At 44.4% G+C, this 22,816-nt stretch overlaps 1 protein-coding gene across 4 annotated transcripts in view; it reads right to left on the reverse strand.

Moving 5' to 3' along the window:
* Window positions 1-22,816, reverse strand: part of SHROOM2 (shroom family member 2) — a 982,778-nt gene that overhangs the window by 891,110 nt on the left and 68,852 nt on the right. The window lies entirely within an intron of this gene.

Consider the following 22,816-nt stretch of genomic DNA (forward strand, 5'->3'; position numbering starts at 1 on the left):
AATAACAGACCAATTTCGCTCCTGGATTCAGATTATTGCCATGGTCATTCTGTCCACCTTCAAACATGGACTGATGAGAACAGCATAAGCAGTCACCTTCAGGCCTGCTTTCAGAAGCATACAAGCAATGTGGACCAAACTTTTAGATTATGTTTACTGATTGACAAGTACACAGTGCTTAAGCGTATGAATCTATATGCAATGCCAGTTGATCCGAGGACCACTTTTGATGCAGTCTCAAGAAATAAACTGTGGCAGGTCCTCCAAAAAAGAAAAGCCCCATTGCATCCATCTGCCAGGATCCAAGAACTGTACAGCAACAACAAGGCGGTAGTAAGATGGTTTGGCTGGCGAGACCACGGCCCCCTTTCCTGTTCATAGGGGTGTGAGACAGGGCTGCGTCCTTGCACCCTTATTGTTTTGTATATATATGGAAGAAATAGTAGCTTCACTGCTAGAGGATAGTGTGGATTGGCCAAAGATGTGTCAGGATAGATATCCTGCTCTCCTCTAAGCAGATGATGCAGTCCTGTTATCCACCACACCACAAGGGTTGTAAACCTGCGTGGCAACCTTTCCGAAAAAAGGTGCTGACCTCGACCTAAATCTAAATGTTGGCAAAACTAAAGTCTTGGTGTTTAAGCCAAAATTGTCCAAGCAGTAAAGATTAAACATCGAAGTGGAAGGCAATCATTTAAAACAGGTCAAATTCTAGGATTACTTCGGTATCCGTTTCAATGAAAATGAGCAGTGTAAATCCCAGCTAGAGAAGTCATGCTCCACGTTGGGGAAATATGCTGGAGCAACATTATCCTTTTTTAATAGACATGGGAGAATGACAAATCATCAGGCCGTTGAGCTGTAGAGCAAACAGATTATTCCGTCCGTCCTCTATGGCCCAGAATTATGGGGCAACTCCAGCACACTCAGTATTGCTAAGGTGGACATTTCTTTACCGAAACAACTGTTACAACTCCCTAGTTTGACCCCCAATTCTTTGGTACATCAGGATCTTAATATACGTCCAATCAGTGATATGGCTTCAATTTGTCCAACACTGTATTGGGCGAGACTTTGGAGCTCCAAAGATTTGGGCAAGTATTTAGATGCCCTGAAACATCATCTGGCTCTCAAGGGTGGCAAAACTATTCCTTGGATGGCCTATGTGAAAAAAAGCTTATACGTTTACAAGGCCAGACTGTGGGAACAACCGCAAAATATGGACAAGGCCGCCTACACAAGACTCAAGAGGGCTGCCATTGTCCCGACAAGGAAAAAGATGATAGAGAGCGCAAGCAGATTGCACTGCGGCCAGGGGAACCTTTGCTCTAAATCTGAATGTGGCTTAGAACGTTATCTCAATTATCTATCCAACCTGATTGCAAGATCACCTTTTGTAAAACTGCGGTTTGGGACCCTGCCAATTGCCACTCTGACCAATTGTTGGGTTGGGGCAGCTCAGTGGTCTGCCCTGTATGTGGCCTGGGAGACGAGAGTCCCACTTTCTCTTCTTATGCATAGCCACAAAACCACTGAGGGCGGGACATCTTTGCCCCCTACTCAGGGAAACTGGTGTTAGTTCAACTATTGAGGCGCTGGAATTATGTAAAAGGGACTGTAAATCCACCTATAGGAAGTTCTGCTGCCAAATATGTCCATAGAGCATGGCTTCGAAAATTAAAATGAATTGGCCCAGTGATACAGGAAAAGTGACTCCGATATCATATAAATATGAACTATGGTTATTTTCTTAAGTGACAGTGTTGTAGAGAAGACCCTCAATGATCGCACCAGAAAAAATGCAATTCGCTAGGGAAAAAGGCCCAGCACATCTCTTGCAAGGAAAACAAGGTTTATCATCATAAAACCAAGTAGGCGATAGCAAAGTGATGTAAGTTACAAATCTGAATGGCTGGTTGGTGAGACCCCATAAACAGGCTACTTTTTCCAATGGGGGTGCCAGGCCATTGGTCCCAGACTCTTCTTACCATCTTCTTCCACGTGGGCTCCTCCTTGCATGTCATCACAATACATTATTTATCTCTAATCTAATGTGCACCTAGTACGGCAGACAGGGGCTAAAGGGACACTTGGAGGACATTATAACCAACAAACCCCAACTCGATTCCAAACACGTCAACACCCTTTCAAAGCTCTGCACCCTTGTTTTAGGATTGTTGTTTGGCACCCCCTCGTCCCCCGTACGCTGCCTGAGTGCTTACTGTACACTCCCAGGCCTCTAGCACAAACGCCGAAAGTCCTTAGGGGTCTTGGACAATTGTCACCCCTTCCCAACAGTGTCAAGGACACCAATTATTGTCATTATTAAGAGCCAGTGGGGCTGTGATTATAATCTCCCCACCAAACTCTAAAAAGAGATTTGTCTTACTTTCGCCATTCATTTTAGTGGACACCCAGCATTTTATTATATGTATTGTTTTCTTTTACTTGTAATGAATTGTGATTGTGCTTTAACTCTTTATTCATGTATGTTTTAAACTCTTTTTATTGTTTTAATTGGCATTTATTAAAGAAAACAGTTACACATGTATCAAATGCTTCATCATCTTCTGCCTAGTTCACATGCGCGGTTTTAAAAACAAATGAACACATCAAACTTAAACTTTCTTCACTTATCAGGCAAGACATTTTGTCTTACAGTACATATTCTTTGCAGGTGGCATGGACGTGGTATACAATACCCTCAGACATCCGTTGGGGTTTCCCATTGGTGGTGTGACTGACCTTTGCTTTTTGATTATATCTAATGTTAGTCAATCCATAGTAGCATTTGGATTTTCATGGGGGTGTATCATCAGAGGTGTGATACAGGTCCCAAACCAGTGATTTCCAAGCACCGTAAGTGTCACTTGTGTTCATCCCAGATCTATTGACCATCCCATTCCACGCTCTGGTTTCTGCTTCTGCCCAACGCTCAAATTCCTTGAACTATCTTGTATATTGCAGGCCCTTAGCTGATTTCCAAGCCATCGCTATGGCCCTCTTGGCCAATATACATGCCATGTCCATGAATTTGACCACATGTTTGAACTTGCTATCTCTGGGGTATGTACCCAATAGGCATTCTTTAGGGGTCCAATCATATTGTTTAACCCAGCCCTTCCACAGACCTGTTCTATTCGTGACCAGAACAACTGTGCATGCACACATCTCCAAAGCATGTGTATCAGCCCTGCTTCCTCCGCACCACACCTGGGGCACAATGATTGTATGTTGCCGCTGAATTTGGCTATCCTAAGAGGCATCATGTAGGTGCGGTATAATATATTAAGCTGAAATAGTCTAAAGCGGGAGTTCCTGGACACCTCCCGGGGATACAACAACACTCGTTCCCACTCTCTTTCTGTTATGGCTACTCCCAAGTCTGCCTCCCAACATTATTTCAGTACTGCGCTCCTGGTGTTATGCCTGTCTATCCGTAGGCCATATAGTCTGGACACTGGTTTCCAAACATCGCAGAACTGTACATTAGGGTCATGAACAGGTTGGTTGGTGGCTCCTCAGGCCACTCTGTCCGCTTCTCTCTTGCCACCCTCCTAACCCTCTGGTACCACAAGAATTGCCCCTTGAGAAACACGGGCTGCCCAAGTAGTGCTCCAATTTCCCTGAAGACACCATCCACGTACAAATCGCCCCATGTGTAGACACCACATCTTTCCCAATGTCTCACCTCGGTCAGGTCTATTTTATCATTACAAACATCTGCTGCAATTGGAATCTCAGGCGAGTAGGGACGTTCAAGTTTCAGCAGCGTCAAGGCCCTGTGCCACACTCATAGGTGTGTCACCCAAGCATCTCAGCGGCAACCATAGTATTTCCTTCAGGTGTGCCGGCACCACTAACTGTTGTAGCAGCACCGTTTCAGAATTGGCCTCATCTGACAGCCATCTGGCTACAAAGTTGAGCTGCCAAGTAATATTTCTCCAAATCCGGTAATTGCGCTCCCCCTACCTTGTAAGGTAAGAAAAGTGTTAAGTGCTAGCTTATGACGGGCCGCACCCCACAGGAATTCCCGTAGGAGGACTTCTAGTAAGTGGAATAAGGAGGCCTTGATATAGTAATGTACATAAGTGAAATAATACAATAATCTCAGCAAGATAATCATTTTAGCGATTACAACCCTCCCCAACAGAGACAACGGTAGCCTGGACCAGAATGCAATGGATTTTCTTAAGCCCTTCATCACAGCTGCCGTGTTACTTTCATGCATTTTCTCCGGTGTATGCCGATGTTCACCCCCAAGTATCTGAATGATTCCAGTTGCCACTGAAGACCCACTCTCACTTTGTGACTTTTATGGCATTTTAGCCACAAAGTTTTTGATTGATTGATGAATATCCAGTGATAACCCCACCCCACGCTCATTGGAGATGAGGATATACATATATATATACTTAACTACCCCTTCCCTCTAACATTTGGTCCCCCTACTTCGGCACCTTGGGTCCCAGCTACTAGATTGGTGAGTTACTTGGAATGTTACCCTCCATATTGGCTTAGTCACGTGGTTCACTGGATAACTCAGAGGTCAAATTGGCTCCTTGTAATAATGGTATGCTTCTATTGATACCAGACATTCGAGCGCCCCCACCATGGCTCCCCGTCACTGGACTAAATATGTTGGCATCACCTCTTGCTCCTCGTATCACAAGTCACACGATGTTTCACTTCTTGCTCCCCCTCATCAGATGCCCCTTCCCAGAGCACCTTCTAGTTCTCTCAAGGACCACACTAATCAAGTGAATTCTGATGGATTTAGGTACTCTGGTTTACAGCCACCTGGCGGTTCAAATGAGATGGGCATTATTCTGGGGGCGCTAGTGCCCTAAATCTAGACTGAACATTTTCATAGGTCGAGACCTCTACCCCAGCTCACATGGGTTTGTCCTTCAGGAAAGGCGCAGCCCTACCCTTGTTAGGCCAATCCCTTTCCATTCTGGTTTTGTAGACCTACAGCTCAATACAATTAAATCTTTATCTGTTAGCCGTAAAAAGGCCTTGATTCTCAGCTCCATTGCTGGGGCTTGGGAGGGGGGGGGGGGGAAGAGGATTCAAACTTGTCATCGCCCCATGCTGCTACATTTTCAACAGGGAAGGCAAAATGCTTGTCCTCACTTCCAATATGTCGGTGCTTAGGTATTTCTCACACCCGGCCAAGTGTCTACAATATACTAAATTTTCACTGCTGTTACACAACATCCCTCATGCCCTATACTTGGGACCATCTACATGTCCATAACCACTACAAACAAATGTGTTGATCACTCCCACTTTGCGAGTTCCACACCATGCTGCTGCGCACATTTACTTTCTCGTGCGTCAATAGTTTTTCCTAAACCTGAATCGTTTGGGTGGGCGTGGGAGCTGTATGTGCATCCTAACACTAGTCTAAGAACTTATTTCTCTGCTGCAAAGATCCCTAGTAACCTCGGTAAGCCATGCGTTTGTTGGTTTGATGTTTGGGGGAGCGGGAAGCTGGTGTAAATAAAGCATTATAAACCAAGCAGGCAGGTTTGAGCACAGCTTGCTTCTACGGGAAGCCAAGGAAGCTGAACCTCTGCAGATGAAGAAGGGACCACGCACACCACAATTTCTCTCATGAAAGAAGATAAAGCACCGCTCTCGACACAGGAGGCCTAGCTTTAAAGCGAGTCCATGGCCAATACAATCAAGGCCTGATCTAAAAGTCTAAGAAATCTGCAAGCAGTTTTCAACCACAGTACCAAACCTTTAGACAGCCCAGGTTCTGCACACAAACCCGCATTTACATGAGGGGAACAAAAAGAAACAATGCTCAACAGAGTTCAAAAAAGAATTCCAACAAACAAGTGAATGGGTGGGCATGTAACGTATCCGGTCCATCGGATATGTAGCAAAATTCTCTTGCCTGACGAGTGTTAACTGACCTATTGAGAATTAATTATAGCTTGCAAAGCTGTAAAGAATCAATGCGAGTATACAACATCACAACAGTAAAAATACTGATGCAACTATCTGGCAAGATGATATATGAGCAAGAAAAACATTGCTTAATAGGTCTGGCTTTCGAAAAAACAACGGGGTGTCAAAATCTTGGAACTGCAGCAATCTTTCACAAAGCGCCATTACTGGAAACATTCTAATTGTCCCAGACGTAGCTATGCCAGACCTTGGACGACCCAGAAGCAGGCAAGTTGATTATACAGTATTTTTTCCCCAGGACTTAGGAAAAGAACTTTAATTGCTCATAATAATGAACACAATGCAGCTGGATTCCACTGATCCTTAACTAGCGGAATTCAAGTCACTGCGGTGTGCCACATTCATGGCCAGCAAAAGTGCTTTCACAAGTGCAAGGTTAAACAAGGACTGAAACCAGCCAACCTCCACCTGCAAGGTCTGTGCTTTAAAAGAAACTACCAAAACATACACAACATTTTACTATGAAATAACCAGCTTTCCTACATTTCCAACTCCTTATTTAGTGGTTCAATTCGTTTTTTGAGTAAAGCCACAAGCAAAAATGGAATGCCGCTTGAATGCAGGACTTGGCTGTTTAACATGAGGGTATGGAAGTGGGCAACAGCGGTGAAAGAGGGAGAGGCCGAAGCAATAGGTGTAGGGCTAGAGGTGGAGATATGGGAGCCAAGTAGCACGCTTGTCAAAAACACAAGGCTAAAATATCACTACATTTTAGAGAAATAACATGAAAGTAACACAAATCATATAATAAACCTAACTGGCAACATAAATAGTTTCAGAAACATGTTGAGCAAATATAGTATGTAGCTTTATTCCCCCCTGCACTGATTGGAATCTTACAAGTCCAACATGCAAAGCAATAGGAGATTTGACTGCAAGTTATGTGACTGTATATTGTGGGGGTTGTGGAACTCCAGCGCCTGCCCACCAGTTCCCAGGCAACAGCTGCCAACTTTACAGCCAGTGTCAAATCTGCAGTCTAGGGGCTGGCCCTCTCCTGAGAAACATCCAGCCCTCCCCAGTCCTAGGTTTGCCCACTTGTCCTACACCTTGTGACCTCCTTCCCCCTTTCAGTCACAGAGAGCCTTGGGAACAGCCAGAAGGCCCTGGAGAGGGGTGAGGGGGGCATAACAACTGCAGAGAGAGGACCTGTACCTGCTTAGGTTCACCCACCTGTGATCTGCTTCCCCTTCTTGTACCAAGCTTCCTCGAACCCTGGGAAACAGTAGAAACCCGGTCCACCAATTGTGTCATTCATGCTTGTGGCGTGCGGGTGGGGTGACAACTGCCTAAAGCGGGAGGAGAAAGGACCAGGGTTTCTTTTTCGTTGCTGGTATTGGGGTGCTGGACGAGTGTGTGGGGGCAGTGAAGCTGAAGATAACCTAGCAGGTACCCTTCCCAGTCTGGCCTTATCCTTCTCCCCCATTTCTCCTTCCTCCCCAACCTGCTCTATTTTTCCACCAGAGTCGCCCGGCTGCCTCTGACCCTCTTTCTCCGCTCTCTTTCCCACTCTTTTCCCTCTGTATCATTTCTATCTTTTTTCTCTCTCTCTCTCTCTCTCTCTCTCTCTCTCTCTCTCCCCCTCCCTCTTCAGCCAACTGCAGACCTTTTGCCATTCTTTAGGCCGCCCTGGCCACAAGTCTCTCACCCTTCTCTCAGCCCCCTCCCGCTATCTCCCCATCAGCTATTTTTGCACTCCGTATGCTCGCTCTCTTGCTGCCCATTCTTTCTGCTCTCTTCCCCCCTCCTTCCCAGCAGACACCCCACTCAAACGTTTCCCTCTCCACTCGTCACTTCCTAAAGTACTCCCAAGGCTCGGGTCTCATGAAAGCGGGTTTGCCTAGCTTATATGGCTGCCATCAATGCACCGTCTTGTGCCTGCAGCCCAGTGCAGACAATCAACAATCATCTGTGTCTAGTGTGTCTACCCTAATATGCTGGCAATAAGACTGCTACTCTGTCTGTAATAAATCTGTTCTGCAAAGACCGTATTGCATTTGTTGGTATTCCCACTTTTTTGGTGTAGTCTGCCCGTTGCCCGTTATTAAAATACCAAAGCAACACAACATCTCTAATGGGTTACCCCTTAAATGTATCCCTGGAAAGGACACCTATCCTAATATAGAGCAGAGGATCTATAAAATGCCAAAGCATCATGAGTAGGCTGCCCTGCCCTCGTCAATCTCAAATGGTCACCTCTGTTAATATTGATTACTTCATACTGGATAATAAATCCTGTGGCTGACTCTGCTATTAATGAACACCAAAAATGTGTAGTTGTAAACAAATCTTTCAGATGAACATCTTTATATATATATATATATATATATATTACAACAAATATTAAATGTATTGTTAATATACACACAAAAATCTTTGGACATTACATGTACACAACACATATCTGAATAGCCTGTGCAAAAATTGCAAAATCACAAAGATATTGTAAACCACCATAAAGTACACAGTGCAGAAAAGGTGCTAGATCAAATACAGTCTTAGCCAAGAAAACTGTATACAGGGTTTGTGTGCAGGTATCCAGTTATTGGAAAATAAAGTCAATACATGGACAGCTGGAGCATGTTCATAAAATGATCACATGTAACATTTCTGATCTAATATGGATACCCTCTCCCACAACATATTTCCTTTACCAATTTTGGAATATACATAACCCACTGGGAATTGGAGTCCCCTAAAGGATGACAAAAAAGGCAAAAATGTCACATCAATGTCGCCAACCTTCATGTGCAGACACTATGCGTTCGGCCCCAACAAGACAGAATACATTCATCCATCATGTTTCCACCAATCATTAAAAGTGCCTTCATCAGGATGTGTACAAAAATATTGATTTTGAAACAAATTCATGTCCAATTTCGAAAAGAGACTTTTTAATCCAAAGTAATATCAGTAAAAAAAAAAGATTTGTATCAGAACTGCGGTAGAGTCTATGAAGCAGCCTACCTGTTTGTGCCAGAGGAGGGGACACGGTCTGGCTCCCTACACAACACACAATCACCGGGTCTGTTAATCCCTGGCCCAAAACTGCGGCTCTACCTGGGGTCTCCTGCATAGCCTTCCAAATGTTGGCCTGCCTGCCAAGTCCACACAATTATGGTTAAAGGATGGTTCGGTCAAATATTATTGGCCAAAAAGATGGCCAATAATAAAAGAAATATCTAAACAATATATTTTTTTAAAGTCTCTATGTAAAATATTGAGCAAATGAAGCTCAAACTTTAAAATGGTAAGCACTAGGGGGCATCCATTTTGTGAAATGGATGCCGCCTGTGCTTGCCTTTGCGGCACTAATGAAGCAAAATCCAGCCAGCTGTAGTAAACAAAAGCTACCACTGGGTGGATTTTGCTTCATTGGTGCCAGACTCGGAGGATGGAGACCAGAGACTACAGGCAGGAAATCTGCAGCTGCATCTCGGTAAGTGCTCATTTCTTTTTTTTAAATAAGCAGGAGCCCGGAAAACTTAGAAATAAAACCGCAGCTTTTAAAACGTATTTATGATTGCGGTAGCTTCAGCTTGGAGCCCTCTAGGCTCCAAGCTGAAGCTACCGCAAACATAGATGCAACGTTGATGCGTTTAAAAACGCTGTGGTTTTTCTTTCTAAGTTTCTCGCACTCCTCCGAGCCGCAGGAGCCTGAGAAACTTAGAAAAACTGCAGCATTTCTTTTTTTAAAACACAACCGAGTTGTGTTTCTGCCTGCCGTGGCTATCACTTTGGGTCTCAAGTGCTCCCCCGGGGGAGCACCGGAGACCGAAAGTGAAAGCCAAGGCAGGCAGAAACACAACGCGGTTGTTTTTCCATGCCGCTGTTTTTCTGCCTGCCCTGGGGAGCCCGAGAGCTCCAAAGTGAAAGCTTCTGTAGGCAGAAACACAATGTGGGTGTTTTGAAATGCCGTGGTATTTCTGCCTACAGCAGCTTTCACTTTGGGGCTCTCGGGCTAAGAGCCCCAAAGTGAAAGCTGCTGTAGGCAGAAACACAATATGGGTGTTTTGAAATGCCGTGGTGTTTCTGCCTACAGCAGCTTTCACTTTGGGGCTCTCGGGCTCCTTTCACTTTGGGGCTCTCGGGCTGAGACTATTGCCAACCATGTTATCAATTAATATTTCTGACCGAACCATTCCTTTAACATTTTCCCAAGAAGGACCCAAGTGATTGTTTGAATTGCACAGTTTCTTTATTTTGGACTAGCAGGATTCCTTGAATACCTTTCATATATTGCTAGGACACTGGTTTCAGAATAATGCACAGTGCACTTTGTCATTTGTTGAAAGAATAACACACTTGTGTAAACTGGGTTAGATTATATTTCTTGCACTGTACACTTTATGCACCAGTTTTTAACTACAGAACAGATGTATTAGATACGTTTACATTGCGACAATAGAATACATTGCATTGTCTTTTTCTTATGTTTGTGACCCATCTCTATGATCTACTGGGATCCGTTTTTTGGATTGATATGGTTTAAATTTGATCGATTCATCCCTACAGACACACATTTGAGTACATTTCCTCTTAAGACTGCTGACATAGATATTTACCCATAGGATATGCCTCAGCCCTGCCATGCAAGAGCGCCTTTTCAGCAACCAGCGAATAGAAAAAAACCACAAGTCGCAGATTGATATGTACGTAATAAAGGTGATGGTCCGACGAGAGTGCATCCTTCGCTTCAAAAGTGCGAAAAAAAATTGGTTTAATACATATTTTATATCAACTCATGGCAGTCTACACCACTAATGCCAAGGATATGGTTAAGTAACTATTCCCCAACATATTTCAACGATTAGAAAAATTAAAAGATCGACAAATTGAAGTGGCACATTCACCAATCTGTGAATCTGGTTTCGGAACATTACTGAAGTATACCTCTGAACATACAACTTCAACATTGCTGGATCAGGACATTATGGTAAGAGTGCTTGGCACCACACTTTGGGCGTCGGAATTGTACCACGACCAAGACCGACCCTGAAGGGCGAATCCGTTGTGTGTTAACATATGCTGCCCAAATCAAGCCATCCGGACAAAGACGCTTGGCAGCAAGGACCATGGAAATGATGCACCTGTTGCATGGTGCAACAGTGTGTTCAAAACTAAATCTCAATTAGGAGGCATCACCAACTGAAATTACACCCCTTCGAGATACATAACCTTTGCAACTAAAATAGGTTTGATCAGATACAAGCGTCCTGGTTTGAGGATTTCATACGCTACTGAGATATTTTAAATGGAGATTCACAAGTCTTTCATCATATTCCACAATCCCTCAACTATAGTGACAACATATTAGTATTTGTTGCTACTCAAAAAGCTCATGACTACACAAGTTTGTAGGGGGCTAGAGGATGCCCACCTGACCCTGAACAATGAGAAGAGGGAGTTCAATAAGCTAACATTAAAGTTCTTTGGTCACATCTTTTCAAACAAAAGATTACAACCTGATCCTGACAAAGTACAAGCATGCATTAATGTTGACACCAAGCCCTATTAAACGTTTCTGCTGTGAGATCATTCTGGGAATGGCCAACTATTGCAGGATATATATTAAATACTGTTTATATCAGTACACCTCTTAGTATACTTACAAAGAAGGGCAGTGAGTTTGCATGGAATCCGGAATATCAAAAGGCTGTCTGACCAAACAGTAGTTTCCTTAGCCATATGCATGACTTACTATGATACCCATTTACACACAGAACTCACAGTTGTTGCCAGCCCTGTGTGCATGATTCAAGCCCAACACAAACCAGGTTCTTCCTCAGTATGCTGGATACTTTCCTATGCAAAACACCGTCTCAGTGAGACAGAACAAGCCTACTCGCAAGTAGAAAAAGTGAGCATTACAGTAGTATGGCTGCGTACACGATATAATTTACTTTTATATGGGACAAAGTTCGCTGTCATAACGGACCATCAAACATTGACAACTATATATGGAAAACAAAATGCAAAAATGCCATCAAGAATAGCAAGGTATCTGTGGCTGCAGGAATATTAATTTGATATTATTCACAAACCAAGGAAATATAACGATCCAGCAGATATTCTTTCCAGACATACATTCCTGATGACAAATCATGCAAGGGTGCCGAAAGCTGACGAATACATCAACTATGTGATAGATCATGCACGTCCACAGGCACTGCCAATAGATGTGTCAAAGAATGATCCTTTGCTTATTCTTTGTAAAGGAGTGCATCCAGTCCGGACTTTGGAAGAACAGACCTGATGCTTCGAGGCGATTATCCACAGCTGATATACTGGCATTCAAGACGTTCACACTGGTCAAAGTTGAGCGCTCAGTCACAACATGGGGTGTCCTCTTAAAACACAATAGAATTGTGATACCCACTTGCCTACAAAACAGTCATTTTTCTGGCCAAAGAAGGGCATTGTAGGGTGTAATCCAAGGACCCAAACAAACAGAACTGAAGGGCCCACTGGAGACAATTACCTGCCAGCCTTCTTAATATAACCTTCAGACTGAAAATGTGCCTATTAAGGCAGACTGAGGGGTTTCTTCAAATAACACAAGGAAGGGCCATGTGAAAAATGCCTACTTGTCATTGCAAAAGGAAAATCAGCATTTTAATTCACAGTGGCCAAAGAAATGCAAAGGCCCTTTCACGTGGAAAGCAGGATTTCCAAACACGAACACCAAAATGAGTTTGCATGGGTGTTTGCAGTTTAAAGCAAAACATAAAAATGTCCCCTGCCAACAAAGATGTCAGAGAGAAGACTGTGTGTTAAGCAAGATGTAATGTATATTATGCTTCACGTGCAAAATACCGGCAAAAAGAGAAAACAAAATCTTTGTTCGATGGGTCAGATGAAGATTTAGTTTATGCCTGAGGCAGACTGTTTTGGCTTGTTGTTGGGCAGACTGTGCCAATGGCTTCCCACACTGAAAGCCTGGTTTGCATCCCACCTGTTTACAACTGCAATAAAGTTTGGCCTGCTGAGAGGTGCTGAAAACCAACTTTCCCTAGACTTGGTGTCTCTGAAAAGCTCATTTCTGTGCAGGGCAAATGGCATGGCCAGAGCATGAAAGGAATGTAGAGGAGTTGTGAACATAGGGGCTGCAAACAAGGCTGAACTCAAATACCAGAAAAAAGAAGCTTTTCAGATTAAAAGGGTGGTCCTCTTCAGATAAGAACAGGATGCCAAATGTCTGCAGGGCCTTGTGACATCACAGGGCCGGCCTCGCTCATTATCTGCAGTGGGGGATCTCTGTTTGGCCGTGCATCCCAAGTATTTACGACCAGCAGCCTATGAACTTCAAAAAACAGAATGGCAAATGGCCGGAAGAAAGGAGAGAACATTTGCATAACATTAAGAATTCCTATTTATTTAAAAGCACTGTTATAAGATATGCATTTTTCTCAGCAACTAGAAGTCATACTGCCTTCATTTCTGTGTCATTTTTTAGATGATTTCCAGGCAATTTTGCTGAAAGAAAATGCATCCACATGTGATTTAGGGAATGTAATGACAAGCTAAAAGGTGCTCCTGGCTGCTCTGAATATATTCTGAATTTGACAGTTGGCAAACTGGTGGAGGGTAAAATTGGGAATGTGGGGAGTAAACTGCATGTTGCTAACAATTATGCTTTTTGTAAAAATGGCAGAAAATTGCCAGATGCCCATATAAAATGGTGCAGATCCATCTGTTTTATTCCCCATGATTTGCTTTATTGGAAAATATATACATTGTGGCAGTTACTAGTAAATCACAAAGTTTTGTCACATAGCTACTTTTGAGCTAAAGTTGACGTAAGGAAACAAAGGGTAATTTCAAAGAGAAACTGCCATATGTCTGCTCCACACTCCTAAGGCAATCCTTAGAGAGAGGCTGGACTTGGGGGGGGGGGGGGGTAGAGAGAAGGGCAACTGCCCAATCCTGGTTGCGAGAACTCTTGCAAGGTACTACACATACTGACATTTTTTAATGTGTCAATGCTGGTATATAAAGTGGATGCACTTTGAGAGGAAAAAGAGCTGCTGAAAATGACTAGCTGACAGCTGCAAGGTAACACCAAAGGAGATTTGCTGACATTGCTCTGTGTGGAGAGGTCTATTGCTAGGGAGGCATAAAAGCCGACTGGATCCTACGGTGAAAAGCTGGGGACCATCCTTGAGAGTGGAGTGACCTGCCCTGTCCTTCCAGAGGGTCGTAAATGCAACTGTTTTTTCTTAACGTTAAACTGAGGTTTTCACTGTAAGTAGAATTGAGCCATTTGACCCAAAAGGTGGAGGGAATCTGCTGGCCTTAAATCCTTTACCTTTATAGTGGGCACGGGTGGAGGGGACAAAACTGTGTAGCTCCTTAGCCTATTTAACTAAAAATATTAATTTAATTAACCTTGGCAGAACACCACAGGGGGATTTCTGTTAAAATTCAAAATTAACAAAGCTCCTTTCAGCCAACTTCCCAAGTGGAGTGGGGGCTGAAATCCAACATTCTTAAATCATCCAAAAAGGTTTCTGGCCAGCTTCCCTAACACATGCCTTTAAGTGGAGGGGGTCTGAAATACAAAATTCAATCATCACAAATCACCTTGTGTTTACTTCAAGGCAATGTGTGGGTGAAATAATAATTGCCATATGCATTTGTACCAATCTGTAAACCAAACTGATAATATTTTTAGCATGCAGGAAAATCGAAATTGCACATTATTGCACACGTAATTGATTTTGTGCATTGACCAGTTTAATTATTTCTTGAAGTGAAATCTGTAGAAAGTAAAGAATTGTGATTTGTGTTTTTCCCCAACTAATTTATGTGATTTATTTCTGTTACAAGAAGTTTAATTATGCTCCACAAAGAGGGTGGCATGTGTCCTTTTAGTGCGATTTCCATTCTCAATATATTTCCTGTACATTGGCCTGATTCTTGACCATTGGTAGCTCAGGGGGAGGGATGTCAAGGCCATTATACAAGTCTGAAATAGGGCTGAAAACAGAACCAACATTAAACAGTTTACTGTGTTGCACCTGGCTTGGGGAGGGAAGGAACTCCCCGTATTGACGGTGGCCTCTCAATAAACCATTACAGTATAGGGGCATAGTATCTACCAAACGGTTAATAAAAAAGTGTGGTTTCATAAAATGCACACTACTGGAGGAGGTGCGAAAACAACTATCTGAAAGAACGTAGCTCCTCAAATGTTTCCAGAAGCACTACAAAGGACAAAATTACCCTGCGGTGTGTGGGACCAAGTGGCAGTCAATCTATTTGGACCTTTACCAAACGGCACCTATTTGTTGGTGACCATAAAGTAAATCTATCTTCAAGAGCTTCTCATGCAATAATTCCAGTTTTGGATAACATGTTTGCAGCCTACGGCATTCCTAGAATAGTAAAATCAGACAAAGGACCCTTCCCACTTCAGTGGTCAGGAGTTTGCTAGGGTTGCTGAATATCTTGGTTTTCACAGGAGGTTCACACCTTTTGTGGCCAGAGATCAATAGGATGGTTGAACACTATGGCTAATCTCAAAAGAACACTATAAATATGGCACCTCAAAAAAGGTTTGTTCATGCAAGCTTTATGTCAGTTCCTCAGGGACTACAAAAACACCCCTCAAAGTAATACAAGAATATGTCCATCTGAAATGATGTTCAAGAGAGAAATCTGGACTAGGAAACAACACCTGTGAGGAACCAGTCTGCATGACAACCCTCTGAAGGATGTGCAAGAGAGGGATGCAGATAACAGATTGAATGAAACATTATGCCGATATGAAGAGGACAGCATGTCAACCTTGGTCATGGAATGCGATTCCGTGCTGCTGAGACAACCTCAATTGTACAAGGTCATGCCTGGATTTTGCCCTATGCCTATGATTAAAACAGACACTCAAGGTTCTATTGGACTTCTGGCCCTTTAGTAACGTGCATGCAATGGATGGGGTTGCAGAATAACTCAGAGTCCAAATAATCGAACCAACTCAGGAAGATGGCAAATAGTCTGGTTTATTAATTATCTAAAACAGGGAGGTTACAGTGGACATCAATGGACGTTCGCTCAGCAAATCAACGATCTTCTCACAAAAACATCCTTATATACAAAAAATATGTCATACTACGTGGCAAATAATAGAAAACCTATCAAGGGATGGGATTGGTTAAGGGAGACATCTAAATATCATTTCTGTAGGGATTAGGATTGTGATTGGCTGCCCACTTTCAGGTGGACAACTTATGCCTACCTCTAAGAACAGGTCATCTTTAACACCATGTACACGGTTTATCATTGGTCTTCACGCTATAAGGCCCTTCGTTATACGTCCCTCTACAATTGGTTGGCACGCTCGTGCCATTTCTGGAACATTCAGTTCACTTATCAGCACGTAAACCCAGACCAAGGTGCCAGGAAGTTGACTTGACTTTACCCCCCCACCAAATTAGCCCAACATCTCTCACCACCCATGCCTTATGCCATGAAGATTGTGGGAATATATGGGAGAGCAGGCTCTCACTATCGTTGTTCTAGTACTCCAAATTCAACTCCATTTCCATCCTTGGCTCACGTGACAGGAGACCATGATTTAGTCAATTTTGCAGCACTTAAATGTCTTAAATGAATCAAACTTGGTGTTCTTTCTTTGCACCTTAACAGGGGATGAGTCATCCTTCTCCCATTCACTGCTTTCAAGAATAGATAACCGACCTTGGCTGCTTCAGTTTTGATACCAGGCCAGACAACCTGGCCAGGCACTGCCACGATCTTGGCTTATTCTTGCCGCAACACAATTCTCGGCCTTTCCTCTCCATGGGTCCGGGTTTACTAAATTCATGACACCGATGTCCAGCTCCTATACAATGGCAGTCTATTCACTATGTATAGCCAGCTTCTATGATGACTTAGTATATTTGTGTTTCAGCATCTGTACAATTATCGAACGGCTGATTTTCTGCGGCACTTCGCACACGTGCAATCTTCGCACATGAAAGTTTACTCGATTCTCAACTTCGTCATCATTTCCTGTAAGATCCATGCATTCTTCTTTTTTGGGGGAGTCACGATAGTCGCTTGTGACGTCACTAGCTTCGCTCCTTTTCATATCCGATCAGGGAGTTCCTCCCTCAGGACTGTCGTATCTTCAGGGATACATTTGATAGGGTTTTCTCAGTGGGTACCTTCTTTCAAATACTCGCTCCGGTATTGACAACTGCTGGTGTCAAACATGGCACAATCTCCGGCCTCCAGCATAGGGGTGGGATTTCCTGCAGAGGCATTCAGCTGCTCCTCTACACTACGGTCTCCGCAGAGATGGACGGTCAGAAGATTACGAGAAATTCTTCTCTCTTAAAGAAAGGTCTTCTGCAGGGTGAGAGTGGAAGTGAAGATTCCTGTGTGGACGACTTTGAAGTAGATGGTGATGAATTGTGACAAAGATATTTTTCTTTCAGTCTGGAGGTCATAGGGCGACATTCCTGCATTGTAAGAAAACACAAACAATGGATAGAAGAAATGGGTTAAAGCCTCGTGTCGTTATTTAGGAAAGGGCGAGGGGTGAAGCGTCCTCGTTCTATGGGCGAGGAATGGGAGTAAGTGACGCACAATAAAGGAAGGGGAGGGCAAAGTCTGGAGATGGGGAAAAAAAATTGTCAGTAATTCTTAAACGCAGCTACCACATTTCATTGAACGTGCTGGCGTCATTAATGTGTTAAGGATCCCTACAACACCTTTGACCAGGTTTCTGTTCTTCTTTTGAGTCCAAATTAAAACGAGCATCTTTTATTTTGTTGCCAGCCCTTTACTTCAATGTCCCGTTTCAAAATCAGCTGCATCTTATTGCTGCGGACAAGCCCCCCATTAGTGCAAGTAATGGAAAAAGAGGGGCAGCGGGATAAAGTACTTGCAGCTCATCTTTAATAACATTCATCTTTCTTTTATATTGTGGATCATCATGCTTTATGGTTAGATTTCTCAAAAAGTAGAAACAAAACCTATCTAGCACATTACTTTCAATGTTTTACTGTTAAGTGTTCCACTGCCCTTATTCAGTTGCAGTGAAAGATATGTTGCTTGCATTGTACATTTGTGCTCTTGATGGAATCTGCACCACTTCCTGTGAGATGTCGACATTCTCTTCCAAGGAGAACACGAGCATACCCACAAACTGGAAACCCAAAGCTAAACACTGGGATGGACCATGTATTCTGATCAGTGACCGCCCATCTCAGGAGTGGGAGAAGGCGAGCATTAGCATAAAATGCCTGAGCGCCTCTGGCGCAGGCCATCTGTCACATTAAGCTGATTCACTCCAGAGACAGAAGCACAAGGCATCCAGACTAAATAATGTACAGCCTTATCCCCCAGAGACTATTATGGCCACAGAGGGTGAAAATAAAAAAGTGTGGCTGTACTATTGGTGACAACACCGACAGGCAAGACAACCACGTGCAGCAGAACATTGCAAAAGCAGCACCCGAGACACAGAGAGCCTAAATACGCGTTCAAGTAGAGTATGAAAGGCGAAAGCAAAAAAAAAAAATAAGTCCAACTGGGTCAACTTTTGGAAAGATTCAAATCAAAAGTCAACAGCTTGTAAAAATCCTCAAACACAATTGAAGCCCACCATACGAGCGACCTAAAAATAAACACGTAAGAAATACCAACCCTCTATAAAGTACATGACACAAAGCAGCTAAATCAACATTCCAAAGGGATGTAAAAAGAAAGAAATTCAACCTTGGAAAACCTCCCATTTTTAGTTTTGCTTTTAGGTAAGCGCAGTCTATAATCCCAAACTATTGGTATGTGAAGTGAAGGAGTGGGAGAAAAGGCATGCGAGAAGGGGCCCAGCCTATAGGTTTAGGGTTTTTTAACTTTTCATGGCCATGCCAATCCATACGGTAGGCCTCACAACATGCACTTTCCACTAGCCATTGATTAGTGGTAATAGACTCTTGGCGAGTAACAAAGGGTGTGCGGTGTGTATGTGGAGACTTGAACTGCAATTCATTTTTTTGTATGCCCGCCTAGTAACTTGCAACATTAAATGTTTACCTCTGCCTTATAGCAAGTCCCACCAACTACTTGCCGCTCCACACTCAAAATAACCTGCCCCCAAGTAACTCTTAAAACTAGCTAATGCTTTTAATACTATATAAATGTTATTCCCAAGAAGTCTTCTGAAAGATAATGGCTGAATTGCAGCTATAAACCAGCTCCTGGTGTCATAAAAAGGTCATAACCATGTGTGACTTCAGCCACTTGATTTATAAGCAATACGAGTGCCCTTGCAGCTGTTCCTTGCACTGAATTAGTGTTAAAAATAGGCACTGGAAAAGCCAACAGTCGGGGGATGTTTTATAGGCATGTGCGAAGAACAGGTATAATATCTCGCAATTCGAACACCATTTGCCAACTGTCGCAATCTTATTGCCTTGTTTGTCAATGCTTGTTTTTAAATTGTTCACATATTCGCTGCATGCATAGGAATACCACAAGCACTGCAGTATGGTTATCCAAACTAGGTCCAGCATCCAAAGCAAAGGATCCCCACAAGGCCTCTGGGCGAACGAACTTGGCAAGGGAAATGGGCATATTAACCCCACTGTGTCCCATGACTAGAGGGGCCCTAAATGTACACGTCACAAGCTGTGTAATCTGGCGGAATGCTCACTTCGCAATACAACATTCAGGCTCAGGAGAGGTAAAGTAGCACTGCTCCGCTGACCACCGATTGTAAAGCCCCCACGTTCAAGGTTCAGAACATACATGGAGACTCTACGAAAATATGCAAGTTCCGGTATTTCGCCGGAAGGCAGCAAAAAACATTGTAAACCCATGGTGTAAGTAGATGCTGGGATAAGCAGGGATACTTACTGTTATGTGTGGGTCTAGTGTTTTTGTATGAAAGAGCGTCATGACGCCTCTCTAATAAAACGGGCTCTGTTGGTGCACACACACGGCAGTGCAGCAGATCCCCAGGAAGCAGCAACTCAGCAACTCGTGTCTGTGTCATTGCTTTGGGGGTCCTTGCCACGTGGTCGCAGCCTATCATGACAGCCTGGCCTGGGTGCCCCCAGTGCTGAGGCTGCTGTGGCTGGGGTGCTCCGCAGCCTGGTGCGAACCGCTCCGGTGACCTGGATGGTGCGGGGTGATCCCCACCAGCATTCCACTGCGTGACCGCAGCGTCCTCGTGTGTCGTCGGGTGCTCCCGACACCATCTGTGGCCCGCACCGATGACTAGAGGCGGGCCACCACACTTAGGGTGTGGTGTGTGACCCTCCAAGTATGTTGCCCCTTTAAGGGAATGTGTCCATCCCATGTGTATTCCACTTTTAAAAGCTAATAAAAAGGGGTCCCTGCAGCCACGTCCGAACGGCTGCAGACTCACAACAAGGAATGACTGAATCCATCTCTCAATTAGGCCTGCAGGCCCACACAGTGCGAGCACGGGCCTGCAGGCCATAGTGCCGTGGGACCCTCGAGCCAGCAAGGTAGCAAGGGTCCGCATGGTCCTGGGTATGGCCCGCCCTGCCCCCACTCAAGACCGGGTGTCCCCCGGCAACCCTCCAAGGTGCTGATGAGACGGGTGCCTGGTGGATGCCCATAGCAGGCCCCCATACAATAAGGTGAGGCGGGGGGGGGGGGTATTTTTTGTGTGTGCGTTCTAACACTTTACAACAGGCTGGGTAGCAGACTGTAAAGCTCTCATGTGTAACCTTCACATGCATTGTGTAAACACTGTCATTGCAGCGCACTAGTCAGGAAGAAAAATGATTTCCTCACGTCAGTGTTGTGCTTCCTTGCAAGAACTGCCAAAGGAAAGCAGCTGCCAAGGCGACGCCAGCCGGATTTCACGCCCTTCCACGCCCTCCCCCAACCTACACTTTTCCGGTAAAACCCTTGCATAACCCTAAGAGGATTGCATCGCACTGTACGGGTGCTTCGCTCCATGCAGAAGCGCGGCCCAACTCTCGCTGACCCCCGGGATCTCGCTGCTTAGCGACTAGGACACAATGGATCCAGAAATGAGGAAGAACGCCGCACATTTAAAATTCAGCGCCAGGCCAACACAACAACAACAACAAAAAAGAAAGAAACGGGCCGCATTTCTCCAGTCAGCAGTATCTAGGAGACAGAGGCTGGGTATTTCCGCGCCTGCAACATGCTTCCCTCATTAGCATGCAATCCAAGGGGGCGCACAGACGCGATGAAAAAGTCAAGCCACCGTGGACTTTTCACTCACTGAGATGCACCGATAACAAGAGGCAAGAGCACGCGCGCTGTTGAGGCCTGTATAGGAAAGGACTACTCTACAGACACTTCTGACAGGTGTCAAACGTCCCCCCCACACACCTTCCCCGAGACACTAGGAATGCACGCTACAGTTTTGGCTTACTGTTCGCTACTAATTGAGGGGGGTGGGGGGGAGCAGTTCTCTGCAGCCATCGGGATTAGGTGCAATAAAGGGGCTTCTACGAGCATGCTTCCATCAGCGTAACGTCTCATGTTTCTTGTGAAGCTTTTACGGTGCTAGTTATATGCTTCAAGGGTGCTTGGCACATGGTGGGGGGGCAGGACAGAAGGCTGGGATATGGTGATGGGGGAAAAAACACACCACGAGGCTTAGTCCAATCCTAGATTGCACGCCCGGTAGAAGGGAGGACATTTCACACATGGTTGCAGGGTGTGCCACAAGCGATGCCTTTTAACGGAGGGTACTCCCCGCAAAAACAAGTCTGTCTTGGGAGGCCGGATTACCCGTCTAAATGTATTTGTTTTTGTGATGGAATTTTATTTTTAAAACAACTAAATAAAACCGCTTATTGCCCAAAAGCGAGTTTAATAATTAATATAGGCAGTGTATCATTTGCAAAATAGACAGCTTTTAAGTAGCCCTCTAACAGTAAGGAGGGTGAATTCCAGTCGGATTGGTAGCACATTCCAATTGGATGCAGCCTGAAATGAGAATGATGCGCCACCAATCATGGCCCTCCGAATCAGGGCACAGCATGGAAAACCCATGGGCCGAGTCACCATGATCCCAAGAGTCTTGCAGGATGTTGGGGCGCAGTCTGCCCCAAAGATGGCCTTGTGAACGAAGTGCATGGTAAGAAATATACAGAGACATTCTGTCAAATATTTGGGGGAGGTGTGCAGACGTTCCACATGGAACACGATTGAGAAAAGGGTTGTGGATTCACAAAACTATAGTACTGCTGTTTTAGCTATTTGAGACGCAGCAATTTTACAGTACTGCACATAACGGCAAAATTCCAGGAAAACAGGCAGTCGCTGCACGTATGACGCACCATGGATCAGAGAGAACACACAACCGGGTGCAGAGTGAGAGTACACAGTTTTGGCTTGTGGGTAAGTATTGGGCATTTGCCAGGCTCTGCTATTATATGCCCAGGTACTATTTTTGAGCTACCACCATTATTGGCCAGTTAATACCACTATGACAGTGCCTGGCAGATGACTTTCCCATGCCTACACAAAAGGCAAACAATTGTTGACATTGCCTATGCTTGTTTGATATAGTACAAAAAAGGTAGCAGGCGCCCTCTCTCGAAAGAACACGGCACGATAATCTACCTGTTCAGTGGTTAGTAACCACTTTGAGTGTTCGCAGCCATATGCTTTTTGCTTACTGTACCTTTCACAGATGGGAAATATCCATTTGCATATCAGTCTTTGTCCCGCCTGCGTGGGCAGTCCAGCACCAAAATGCTATGGCAATTCTCTTCTGAACAAGAGTACCAACAGCAACCCCTGGGGGCAACCAGACGTGGACTCCCTGCTCACTGTGCTCAGAGAGGAACAGCTCCACCTCACTGACGAG

This window comes from Ambystoma mexicanum, chromosome 7q, assembly GCF_040938575.1.
Source record: "Ambystoma mexicanum isolate Mex_15411 chromosome 7q, UKY_AmexF1_1, whole genome shotgun sequence".
In the NCBI taxonomy this organism is placed as follows: Eukaryota; Metazoa; Chordata; class Amphibia; order Caudata; family Ambystomatidae; genus Ambystoma; species Ambystoma mexicanum.